We start from the raw sequence: 13864 nt of genomic DNA on the forward strand, positions 1-13864 counted from the left end.
AAATATTTTTATTTTATTTTTATTTTATTTTATTACCTACTAGCTTTTGCTCGCGACTTCATCCGCGTGGACCACACAAGTTTCAAACCCCTAATTCACCCCCTTCAGGGTTGAATTTTCAAAAATCCTTTCTTAGCGGATGCCTACGTCATAATAGCTATCTGCATGCCAAATTTCAGCCCGATCCGTCCAGTAGTTTGAGCTGTGCGTTGATAGATCAGTCAGTCAGTCAGTCAGTCACCTTTTCCTTTTATATATAGATAACAGATTTTTGTGATAGAGGAGAAGATAATAAATCTATTCTAGCAACTTCGGCTAGCAACAAAAATATAAGAGGCTTTTCTAGAATTAGATCACCAACTATCCATGTAGCATTAGACAAAGCAAGTGTAATATCGAGACTGTTCAAAGGGATTCGGGTTTAATTGGCGCGTAGTGTTAAACGGCATTTACTGAGACTAATTGCTGACATCCACACGAGCAAGGTTCTTCACACCCACGCCAGACCTACCCACCTACCTACGTATTGTATTATAATAGGAATAAGGTTACCAATTTCAAATTCACACTCCCACTCAAGTAGGTATTTATAATAGGCAAACTCCTTCAAGGTAAAATGTCAATGACCTCGATCTTTCAAATTGTTACTTGAAAAGTACCTACAGTTTGCAAGTTAAATAATAAATAAATACATAACAGACGGACAGACAGACATACAGACAACAAAGTAATCTTATAAGGGTTTATCTTTTTAGGGTTCCGTACCTCAAAAGGAAAAACGGAACCCTTATAGGATCACTTTGTTGTCTGTCTGTCCGTCTGTCTGTCAAGAAACCTACAGGGTACTTCCCGTTAACCTAGAATCATGAAATTTGGTAGGTAGGTGGGTCTTATAGCTGCTATTAGGTTAAAATCTGAAAACCGTGAATTTGTGGTTACATCACACAAAAAAAAAATTACGTGTGGTCATAAACTAATAATTAGTATTTTCAATTTTCTTAGTAAGGTAACTATATCTAGTGGGGTATCAACTATCATATGAAAGGTTTTCACCTGTGCATTCTAAAACAGATTTTTATTTATTTTTATGCATCATAGTTTTTGAATTATCGTGCAAAATGTCGAAAAAATACGACTGCAGTACGGAACCCTCATTGCGCGAGCCTGACTCGCACTTGGCCGGTTTTTCCTTTTGAGGTACGGAGCTCCAAAAATGGAGCCTGTTATTTAACAAAACAATTTGAACAGGTGTGTACAATAGAATAATATTTACGTATTCGGAGTATTATTCAAACTTAGCGGTAAGAGGATAAACTGTAAATTGGTGCGAGAACACGGCGGGCAAGTGTTCCTAGAGTTAATATTTACATTAATGAAATTAATGTGAAAAGCAAATGCTGTGGGTGTGAAACAACGGTAGGTTAGCGGTAAGTTTCCAGACGATATTTTTTTGGTAAAAATACCTTTAGGAATATACACCTAGGATTAAACAATCTTTCAACGTTAGTACAGCCAACAAAGTCGCATACTAAAGTTCTCCGAATACCTCTCCCGACGTGAGAGTGACTTCATCGAGCGATTTATTGTACTGGGCACCAGAGGGCAAGGAAGATCGCACATGCGATGGATCGACCAAATTAAGTCTGCTGTGGGTGGTGTATGAGTGTATCAGGCCAGAAGGGAGATTTAAATGGCGAATCGAGACGATTCACTTATTAATTAACTAGCTGATGCCCACGACTTCGTCCGCGTGGAATTAGGTTTTTTAAAAATCCCGTGGGAACTCTTTGATTTTCCGGAATAAATAACAAAATAAACTAAAAATATATAATCAAGATAATAGTATTAGCAATAAGCAATCGAAAAGTGTTAATTTCAGTTTACAAAATTATATACTTAATTAATTTTAAAGATTTCACTTTCTTATCTGTTCTGTATTATATTCAAAACGCATGATACCGTAGCCGCCATGTTAATTCCGACTGTGACGTCACATGGAATTAAATTATAATGTACTAGCTGATGCCCGCGACTTCGTCCGCGTGGAATCAGGTTATTAAAAATCCTGTGGGAACTCTTTGATTTTCCGGGATAAAAAGTAGCCTATGTCACTCTCCAGGTCTTTATCTATACCCATGTAAAAATCACGTCAATCCATTGCACCGTTGCGTTGTGATTGAAGGACAAACCAACAAACCAATAAACCAACAAACAAACACACTTTCACATTTATAATAAATAAGGTACTGATTTTCAATTTTCAGAAATAAGGATTAATTATTAACAAGTAATAGGGACTAGACAGATATTGAAGTAAAACTAAACTTCGTAGCTTGCAGCTTAAAGTAGTTTAGGAGCAAGTCTTGCAGGTCTGTCCGCAAAATACAATATCTCATCCAACTCCAGTCTGCGGGTTCCTGCAAGAAGTTTAACAACTCTGAATAGGTAGGTACTGTAAAGTTTTGGTACAATTCCACGAATTGGTACAAGCACCTGGTTTCAATTTTAAGCTTTGTAATATCCAGGTAAAACTCGATACAGAACACCGAATTAGGGTTCCGTAAATCCAGCAAAAAAGGAACCCTTATAGAATCACTTTGTTTCCCGTTTGTCTGTCTGTCTATCGTGTCTGTGAAGACTCGTCAGGGGAACCAAAACTTATAGGCTTCTTTCCAAACATTTGACAGGTAGCAGCAACAGAAATTTGACTGGGTTTGGTTTTGGATATTTACCTATGGTTACGTCACATTTACATTTCTTGTACGGAACCCTTCGTGAACGAGTCTGACTCGCACTTGACCAGTTTAGACAACACTAGTTGACCTGCCCTTGCTTCGCTCTGGCGAGATTTCTAAAAATCCTTTCTTAATGGGGTTCATTCTGCCGTCCTACATCTGAAAAGTATTAAACTGCAAAAAGTAGTTTTTGAGTTAAACGCTAGAATTTTTACTGGGGCATATAATATTTATAATATACAGGGTGTAACCAGAACGCTGGCAAAAACGAAGACACGTGATAGTACCTACTCAAGTAAGATCAGTGATATATAATATATGATACCACAAAATAAACGCCGGAAAAAATTTCCTATATTTTGTAAAATTTCCCGATATATTACAAATAAAACATCTGACTGACGCTAGAGGTCAACGAACGTTCCGGAAATAGGTCACTCGGAGTCAATGGCATATCCTAGGCAGGGCATTGACCCGAGTTTTGCACGCTATACATTGCGGGTTTAAAAAATACTAAATCACTAAAACAACAAAAAGAGGCAAAAGTTATTGGTTTCGGATTGTGTTTAGGTAGTATAACCATAGCTCTAAGTTTTTGATCGCATTCTGATCCCTGTAGAGTAAATAGTAAACGTTTGCTAGATTTCAACTTAGTTTATTGATGCACTTGACTTGTAATTTGCAACTTTAATTTATAAAGAACCTTGCAAAACCACTGTAAAACATTCCGAGCTAGAACTGTTCGCTGAAATATGGATGCAATAGTCAAATGGATGCTCGACACAAGGGAGTGAGCTAGCTTTTTCAAATATTGACTGCCAAACTTCAGTTTTAGGGATAGCAATTTGCTTCACTAGCTGTAGAGCTATCCGCCTTGGAGCTTTGATAAAGCAAATTGCAGTGCTAGTGCTTTTTGGTTAAATCAGTACCCTTACTATAAATGCGAAAGTGTGTAGTTTGTTGGTTTATTAGTTTGCTGGTTTGTCCTTCAATCACGTCCCAACGGTGCAACGGATTAAATCAAAGAGTTCCCACCGGATTTTTAAAAAACCTAATTACACGCGGATGAAGTCGCGGGCATCAGCTAGTGATAATATAATTTTTTATGCCTAAAGTCCAGTTGCATAATAGGCGGTTAACTTTAACCGTCAAAAAAAAGCAAAGCGGGTAGCACAAGTATGCTTCCATATATCTACTCATGTGCTTCCATGATTAATTGGAACCCTCGCCCTCGTAGCTTTAGTTTTAAGTTTACGCAATAATTAATGTCACTATTATCGTACAAATTCAACAATTAATTGTAAATCAAAGAATGTACATTGTATTTTGAATAAATAACTTTGATTTGAGTTGAAAGATAAAATTTTAGTCCAGGACTAGAAAAACTCATATTTGATACTATTTATTTTGCTTTTTTATTAACGCGGTAAAAGTTGTGTAACTTTTACCACCTGTCATGCTACTTGGCCTTTATCCTTACCATTGCATGGGTTCATCTCTTGCCATACACCTCTAGAATCCTTACAATTTATTAGGTCCAATGTGCATAAAATCTAATAGTCATGTTATTCTTAACCAATAATAATAAAGCTATTGCGCACGTAATGCGCCATTTATCATGATATTTCGCTCTCCGCTGCACGTAGGCACTTGCTCTATAAATTCGTGGTTGCAACGAAATTTATACCCTGCTGCCCTCTGGTGGTAAATATTATGAAGCATGAGGACACCTCCACTGCGTATCTTTATTAACAAAACGAAGCAGATTGTTTTATCATAAGTTGTAGTTTGTACAGCTACGTAAATAAATAAATAAAAATATTTTTTATTCAGTATTTAAACTTTACAAGTATTTTTAAAATCGTCAGATGTATCTACCACTGGTTCGAAATGCCTTTCCTAACGAATACTACGTATTAAACTTTCAACTACCCAACAATAATTTATATAAACTTTAAAATTCTAATCATATATTATTGACAAGACGGTACTATACGTAAATCAAGCGGGACAAGGACAGCGATTTACATAAATAGCTCCTCTCAGAATGAGGAGGGTTAAGGCCATACTCTGCCACACTGGCCCAGTGCGGATTAACAGATGGATTGGTATACCTACTCATTATTTATAAATTCATTTGAATGTAATATTATAAGTTATACACATACGAAGTTCTATAAGTAGGTCCAGGAAATCGCCCAGTAAACCTTTTCATATATTCAAATAATCTGCTTTACAAAGATGTAAGCCTCTTGTGAGATTACAGGCCTTTCTATCCATATAGCAAATTCTTGCTTTGTTATTTCATTAATTATAATTATTATATCTGCGGCATAAAGGGTAAAACACACTATAATAAAATATTATTTATTACTTATGATATACTGGTACTCAGGCATTTCTGGCCACTTCATTTATGACTTGTTCAATAGTAAAGTTTAAAAAGGTCGCTCTTTTTCTTTTTTAAGTTACAGATCATCAACATCGTCTAACTTTAATAATAAAATTTAAATTATACAATACTAGATGACGCTGGTAATGACTTTGGTTTGGCTTGTTTTAAAATCCCATAGGAACTTTTTGTCTCTCCTATTCCTACCTATGTACCCGTCAAAATCAATTAAACGGATGGGCTGTAAAAAGGTTGCAGACAGAGATAAACAACCACACTTTCGCATACATAGGTTATGTTATATGTATGTAAAGCAAATACTTAGTATCGATTCAGTTTATATTCAAAAGACTGTCTGTATTGTTAGAAATATGTACTTTATATTCCGTAGTAACATGAAAAGTGAACGCTAGCGCGAAGTGAACTGTAAAAACGTCACGAAATAGCATTTCAAAGAAAAAATCCAATATCGAGGAGATTCGGATGATAGATGAAACACATTAGCGACAGAGCAAAGGGCGATAACTCAGTCGATATAAAAGGGAGAATTTCATCAGAGGGTAGGCTTTAAATTTATACCTTAAACTGAATGTTTCAAATTTTGAATGTAATATGGACCACGCCCGCTTTTTAAATGCGATTTCGTTATTTTATAAAGAATTTAGACGAAATGAAAAAAAAATTATAATTGGATGGCTGGATGGGGCATCGCAGTTTTATCAATCCACTAGCGATCACCCGCGATATCGCTCTCGTTAGGTTTTCTAAAAATCTAGCCTTTACCTATACAGGAAACTTTACATACGAGTACCTATACCGGATTTGTCAAATTTATGTTTTTTTTTCTTTCTTTCTTTCAAAAGGCACGAATAATCCTTTAAGATCTATGGGTACTACAGGAAAGCTCACACTGGGTGCAAGTTGGTCGTACTTATAATACGCACGAACGAATTCCGTACGAAAATGCACGCAAAGTGAGCACGGCCCAAAACTTTGACTGCCAATAAAAAGCAATGGGTTGAAATAGAAATAGAAAGAGTTTTTCTGCTTTTGTATCGTCAAAAAATTTTACCACTGGTTCAGAATGTTATTCCTACCGAGACGAACCAGCAAGAAACTCACGAGCTGTAGTACTTACATGTTAATATTCTTCCATCATCAAATGTAAAATACTGGTCCAAAGTTAACAGGCTTGTGCAGCCTATTTTTACTTGTATTGACACGGTAACCGTATCGTAACTTAAACCGCCTGTCATGCGACAGGATCTTAGACCAAGACTTCGACAATCGACGGCGACCGTAGAATCTGTAATTTACTATGGTAGTTGTCGTGTCTATGCGCACGAAGTCGCCGAAACTCTGTGCGCATAGGCACTTCATCTTCCATAATATACGCGGCCGAAAGTACTGTAGGTACATCGACATTTAGAAGAAGATAGCAGATTTTTGTAGAGCGTTGGGACCGACAAAACGTCATATAGGTATGAGTGACGTACCTACTGTACCAAAAATACAAATACTAACTTTCGCCGTCGACTGACTTGCCCGGTGCATAATGAGTCTTAGTGTAATATGAAAGTCCAGATGGCATTCCCAAGCAAGCTCGATTTATTTTACTCGCAGTTAATTTCAACAGCATACCAGCAGCAAATCTCTTCTAATACTAGCTGCTTGTTATGCAAATGTATATTGTACACTAGTGGATTTCCGTATACAATGAACTCCGGTACGAAATTATATAAAAGACTTAATTTTTCTTCCTAAACTAGTTTCAGAATCTAATTTGCATAATGAATGAAAATTACTGTTCTATTCTGGACAACGTGGTTCTATACTGTTCTGTTCGGGACACCGAACCCACGAAAAAAAAAAACTCAAATACAGTGCAGGATTGGCAACACCAATGGTGTTACTACTTGTAATCTAATCTAATTCCGAGGACAAAGCATGAAGTATAATTAAAAAGCACCATTCAAATCGCCTGGGCCCTAGCAGTGCAGTTGACAATGCCGCAGGCGATCCGTCGACTAAAGAGAAAGCATATTACACTGGATAATTAGCTGAGACTCATGGAGTTTTCCTGCTGGGGAAGTTGTCTCCAATACACGCCAATCTATAAAACGTGGCAATAATGTGGTTTGACGTTCGAGTCGTTTAGTCTAAAAAAATCAGTCGAGTGCGACTCTAGTGGTTGTGAGTGGGAACGGATGCTTACTTAGTGTAATGGGGGCCAGAGGATGCCAACGTTTGGTGTTAAATCTATATTGATGTGAGGTATTTAAAACTGCATAAAAGTCGGTTCTGCTATGTTTTAAGTAAAGTACGAGCGGATACGCAATGTCTTATCCCAAATGCATTTATCGTCTCCCTTTTGACGTGTATAAAAAAATAAAAAAAGTCATGTTTAACACTTACAAGTTTCAGCCATTCAGATTTTAGTCCATTGTATAGCGTTTACGGGGGATTTACGGAAACATAAAACGTGGCAATAATGTGGTGTCACGTGTGAGCCGTTTAATCTCTAGCACTGGCCGGCCGCTGGTTGAGTGTCGGTGTAAAAGCAGATTTTGATACGGGCTCAGACTAATGAAGGATAGACAGGCATCTAAAAATTTAACACAATGGCGCCGATTCTGTTGTCTTACTCTAAACTAAATTTAGAATATCTGAATTTTTATTCTTCTTAATATTGCATAAAACGGCCATGAATTTTACATTTAAAGACTCTAAATTTAAGTTAATCTACAAATTTAGGTAAACAATGGGCTTGCGACTGGCAGCTAAAGTCACAATGTTTGACAGCTCTAATTTAAATTTAAAACTGCCGAACTGTGTCTATCCTTCTCATATTACATTAGTAAGAAGAGGATGCGAAATTTAGTTGTGCTCAGAATCAGGACTATTGTAGCTGATTCTGTTGTATACAATCTCTAAAGTAAACTGAAATGATAGGTCTAAATATTTTGTATATCTCTTTCATAATGCTCCCTTCAGAAAATGACAGATTTAGGCCTGTCAATTTAGTTTAGAAATTATTGTGTAGTTGCAACAGAATAAGCCACAATGATAACATACTATGAATAATAAAATAATTATTAATTATTACATTATATTAACATTATATCGTAATTATTATGCTAAGCCGTTTAAAAGCCGATTTGTAGGGGCGTTTGTGCATTCATCCGTGAAATCACGAATTCCGTAAAAATACTTATCGAATTTTATAAACACGTATTTTGTTCGCAAGGACTCTATCTACGATATTCTTTAATCTGTGGTTACGGGGTGGAATTTTAGGGAGGACCTATCGGGCGTATGATACGCGTTATTTCGCTACGTGCTTAAAAATATTTTGATGGCTACTCTTTTTATGTGAAATAAAATATTGGTATTTTTATGTTTCTATTATGTATTGAAATCAACCGTGACCTTATAAAAACTCCAATTTTGTTACACTTTACGATCGAATACTTAAAAATATTATATCCAGAGTACTTATCCCAAACGCGTTTTTGATATTTTATTTTATGGCTAAGTGTCCACCGGCAAATAAGTAACTTCCGCAATTTCTTATAATTCACACTCATTATTATAAAGGCAAAAGTTTGTATGTGTGTGTGTGTGTGTGTGTGTGTGTGTGTGTGTTTTTAAAGGTAGGTATAGTGATTTTTGCGTGCATTAAAATTTTATATAAGTGAATCTTATGCAAACATGTAAATTATTGAAGGGACATAATGTGCTCAGAATCAAACCAATGACCTTTCTGGCAATAATCCAAGCACTCTAACCGCTTCCCGCCGCTTTTAACTTTACATTATGTGCCTATTTCATGTACTAACTCTCTAGCTTTTTCCTGCGACTTTGTCTAAAGCGCTCGGGGATACCTAACTAATATTATCAGTACCCTTATTATAAATGCGAAAGTGTGTTTGTTTGTTGGTTTGTCATTCAATCACGTCGCAACGGTGCAACGGATTGACGTGCATTTTGCATGGGTATAGGTATGAGAGTGACATAGGCTACTTTTTATCCCGGAAAATCAAAGAGTTTCCACGGGATTTTTAAAAACCTAATTCCACGCGGACGAAGTCGTGGGCATCAGCTAGTAAAGAATATATTATACACAAAATTTCAAAAATATTTGATGAACGAAGTCATATGCTTGTTGTGTTGAGTCATTGTCCTAGCAACAACATGGTCACCCTAAGTAAGCGGCTGTGAGCGAACGGGACGGCTAGCGTCAATCGCGTGCGCTTCCGCTTGCGCGGCTCGAGCCTCGAATCAGCTGGTGCGTGCGGTCGTTCAACTAGGTGTGCAATCTTGCAGGATTTTAAAGTATTTTATGGTCAAAATATAACTACTGGATGGATTGGGCTGAAACTTGCCATACACATAGCTTATGACGTAGACTAAAAAAGGATTTTTGAAAATTTAACACCAAAGGAGGTGAAATAGCGATTTGAAATTTGTGTAGTCCCCGCGAACGAAGTTGTTGGCTGTAATTTAAGTCAGAAAATATGCAAGCTGATATTATTTCAAATAACTCTCTGCAGCCTAGTTTGTACACAAAAATACCTATATAACAACCTAACTCAATTGTCACACACGAATAAAACTGGCAACTCGTTCAGTGGCACTGAGTCGCAAAGTTGGAGGTGTTATGCCTGGCTTACACAGTGCGAACTGGCCCGGTCAGTAGAGCTGCAACAAGTAACTCGCACTGTTTGGACGTATCATACGAGTTACTCGCTCTTGCGAGTTGGACAAATAGTTCGCTTCCAAGTTCTTCAACATTTTTGGTTTTCACTTGCCTGCTCATATTCCCCCCTGCAGCATTATATGGCTGCAGCTCACATGTCACTCATATTTTTCGGACGCATCCAGCAGTAGCTCGCCAGTTTATAGCTCGACAGTGCAGACTGTGGCAGTGGCAGCACACAACTCGCAAGAGACTAGGCAGCTACGCTCATCGTGAAAACAGCTAAACGGAGCCGACCTACTGATATCATCATCATCATCAACCCATTAACGGCTCACTATAGAGCACGGGTCTCCTCTGAGAATGAGAAAGGTTTTTGGCCATACTCTACCACGCTGGCCAAGTGCAGATTGGCAGACTTCACACACTTTTGAAAACATGTTTGTTTGTGATGTTTTACTTCACCGTTAAAACATGTGATATTTAATTGCTTAAAACACATAATTCCGAAAAATTAAAAGTGAATAGGAAGAATAGGAGGCGGACGTCTTATCCACTAGGCTCTATCACAGCTTTTTACATACGAGTACTGCTACTGACACTGTTACTGACGTATATAATTTGAGCAGCAGCTGTCTACTGGTTAGTTAGCAGCTCGCACTGTGTAAACTACTCTTAAGAGCCAGAAATTCCGATGTGGCTTCACGTACACGGGCGCATCGTGTACATATTTCAATTTAACTGCCGCCTTTTATTCGCTTAGAAAGCGTACAGGGAATACTGAAACAAAGGAAGTAGTGTACAAGTATATTTCGTTGCCCCGTTTGCCCGTTTTTAGTACGGGAATTCTTTGCGTCCATGCATCTGAAGCATATCTGAAGTAGGCAACACAAAAGCTGCCTTCAATTTAAAGGCGCATACCCGCGTAGATAGCTACGTTTTTAGTGTGAAATTTCATCATTTGACAGACAGACGACAGAAAAGTGATCCTGTAAGTGTTCCTTTTTCCTTTTGAGGTACGGAACCCTAAAAAGGATTTAACTTGTCTGATACTTTTTAGAGATTAAGAGAAGATTTCGTATTATTATCCGAATTATGCCATTTAGTAGGAGATTTGCTCGAGACACCGAGTTACGCGAGTCGTCGCGAGTAATGCGAACATCAATCATTGTTAGTCAACTCACTCCCAGTCCGACCTTCGCGAGTTCGCACCTCGAGAGGTGTTTAAACTAAATACTTATTATTTCCCGATGTTTTCTGGAAATTACACACATTTCTTAAAAAATCACCAAGTAAGAACAAACGAACATATTCTGTACCCGTAGTACAAGATTTTACGTCTCACCAAACCAAACCAAATTCGAGAGTCAAAATACTTCCGCGTTACAGTAAAATGGACCTAAACAGCCTTGAATTGAAGTCAAATATTCAATGCCACTGATTTTAATTTCGCAATGTTTCCGCTTGGAGCGCTGGCTGTAGAAGTGTAAACAAACTTGAGCTTTAAAACAAGGTATATAAGATCCAGTTTACTGTAACGCGGAAGTATTTCGACTCTCGAATTTGGTTTCGTTTGGTGAGACGTAAAATCTTGTACTACGGGTACAGTAGTTTTCCGTAAGTAGGTAAAGACGTCTACTGTATTTTGGGAAAAAAACACAATTAAAGTAGTTTTATCTATTTCCCAGTAAATGGCTTAATGTATTATGAACTAGCTTTGTTATTTAAAAAATATCTCAGTTTTGCAGCGCTCTACAGACAATTCATGTTTTTGTAGTTGACGTATATTCTTTACGACCGCCGAATTAAACAAGTAATTATCCGAATTGTGTCATAAGGTATAAAGATTTGCTCGAGAAACACCGAGTTACGCGAGTCGTCGCGAGTAATGCGAACATCAATCATTGTTAGTCAACTCACTCCCAGCCCGACCTTCGCGAGTTCGCACCTCGAGAGGTGTTTAAATATAAACGGCGTACAATATTTCAAAGTAATGTTCGCATGGTTAGGGTAGATTAACTTTATAAGATAATGCAAAAGTACGAGTAACCAGATAATTTCTTAGCATACTAACTAAAATATGTGAATTTACTGGTCCATACCACAATAAGTATTATTTTGTTGATATTTAGATTCATTTGTTTGGATTGCGGTCACGTTCAAAGTTGAAAGTGTCGTGAGCAAAATCTATATCAACCAATCACCAGATGCCATCATCAGTTGTGCCAGACCCTTTTTTCCACGCACATGCAAACTGTGGAATCAACTCCCTTCGGCGGTGTTCCCACTAGATTAGGTACAACATGGGGTTATTCAAGAGACAGACCAACAAATTTCCGAAAGGCCGGCAACGCTTTGGCGATTCCTCTGGTGCTGAAAATGTTGAACTAAGTATTATTAACTATCACATATTAATAACCTTTACAGTAAGTCCACATTTTATTCAAATGTTAAAAGAGTTAAGTCTGCACATTGTCTTTGTCTGGAATGAAGTTTTGAAGAAACCAGTGTCTTAAGAAACTGCGAATAAAATATAAGCTGCGTATAAATGAACATTTTCATACGAAGAAAAAGTAAAATATTTGACAACGTGCTAAAAGCAAGAATGCATCGAGCTATTTCATTTCACTAAGCTCCTTCTAAGCGAGGGGTTCTTATGTACCTACTCTAGTTTTATTTGAATAAATAGCTGAGCTCTTCTCGACGGGTGGCAAGTGAGCATTTGTTTTCACTTAGAAAAACCGCTCGAAGTTCGCGATTCAGGGGCCATGACACCAGCTTATTAGGTGGTTTATATAGGGTTTATTAGGCTTCCTATAAATAAACTTATAAACTGTACCTCTTTATAATATTAGTAAAGATAAAGATTAACATAACTAGGAATTATGATCAAGATCAATAGCACTGATATTTCACTAGTGGTTTGTCACGGAAAGTGAATTTTCGTATTTCTGATTGGAATTGCGAAAATTCGCTTCACGCGAAACGTAGCAAACCAAATGTTCCATTAATTAACTAGATGTCGTTGGAAAGTCTGGAGCAGCTAATAATGTAGCTCTAGCCATAGCTCTCTCTGATGCGTGTTCTATGTTCATGAGCGGCGGTAAACATTTAACATCAGGTGCGTCGCCTGCTCGTTTGCTCGCTATTTTTATTAAAAAACTAATCTAGTTAACATTAGAACGATAGATCATTAATAGAATTTTAACTAAGTATATCCGCGTAGTTAATGGCCGTACAACCGCTTAGCTTACGTGAACGGAAGGGGAGTGGGCAGTTAATCGAATCTTAATGTCATCCCACTTCGGAACAACGTTAACATCGCCGGAGCTCTTTTAAGCGGAACTTTGTCGCATCAACTCCGTCACAAGCCAATCCTATTCTTTTCTCCTATCAACCGAATGGAATATTAGATTTCAAAGTGTTTCAGGCTTCCTTTAAAACCAAAGGTACTTATCAACCTTGGTCCCGTGACCGGATGATTGAGCAGTTTTGCTGTCTATATACAGTACACTATGCGTACTTATGTGCTAAAATACACGATGCTAGTGTGCAACAAAAAAAAAAAAAAACCAACGTCAGTGGCTATCATTCAGTGCTAGACACTGAGTTAGCTGATCATCTGAAAGCGTTCTAGATGTTGCTCTATGCTCAGGTAAGCTTCCTATTAATACCAAAGGTGACAAGACTGACTGACTGTGCATTTTTGCAATCTAGGTGCAGTATGCGTGTATGAAAACTGAAAGCTGCAGCAACGAGACGGCATAATATGATGCCAGTGTGCTTAGTATGAGATTTTACATCTCACCAACATTGATAGCTTTCGAGCGTCGAAACACAATAACGTCAGAGCAAAATGGACCTTAGGTTCTCGATTTTAAGTCAAAAATTCAGTCAGTCAATTCATTAATTTCACAAGGTTTCCATCTGGAGTGCTGGCTATACCTAATCATGTATGGATGAACTAAAGCTTTAAAACAAGGTAGTTACGGTCAAGTTTGACGCTGAAGTGTTTTCAGCGTTGATGAGATGTAAAAT

The 13864-nt window shown here is 37.5% G+C and overlaps 1 long non-coding RNA gene across 1 annotated transcript in view; it reads left to right on the plus strand.

Annotated features, from left to right (window-relative positions):
* Window positions 1–1009: 1009 nt before the first annotated feature.
* LOC138402649 (uncharacterized) overlaps window positions 1010–13864 on the plus strand; it is a 305836-nt gene continuing 292981 nt past the window's right edge. The window contains exon 1 of the long non-coding RNA XR_011237008.1: window positions 1010–1019. This is a non-coding gene — a long non-coding RNA (uncharacterized lncRNA). The remainder of the gene's footprint in view (window positions 1020–13864) is intronic.

This window comes from Maniola hyperantus, chromosome 8 (assembly GCF_902806685.2).
Source record: "Maniola hyperantus chromosome 8, iAphHyp1.2, whole genome shotgun sequence".
Lineage (NCBI taxonomy): Eukaryota > Metazoa > Arthropoda > Insecta > Lepidoptera > Nymphalidae > Maniola > Maniola hyperantus.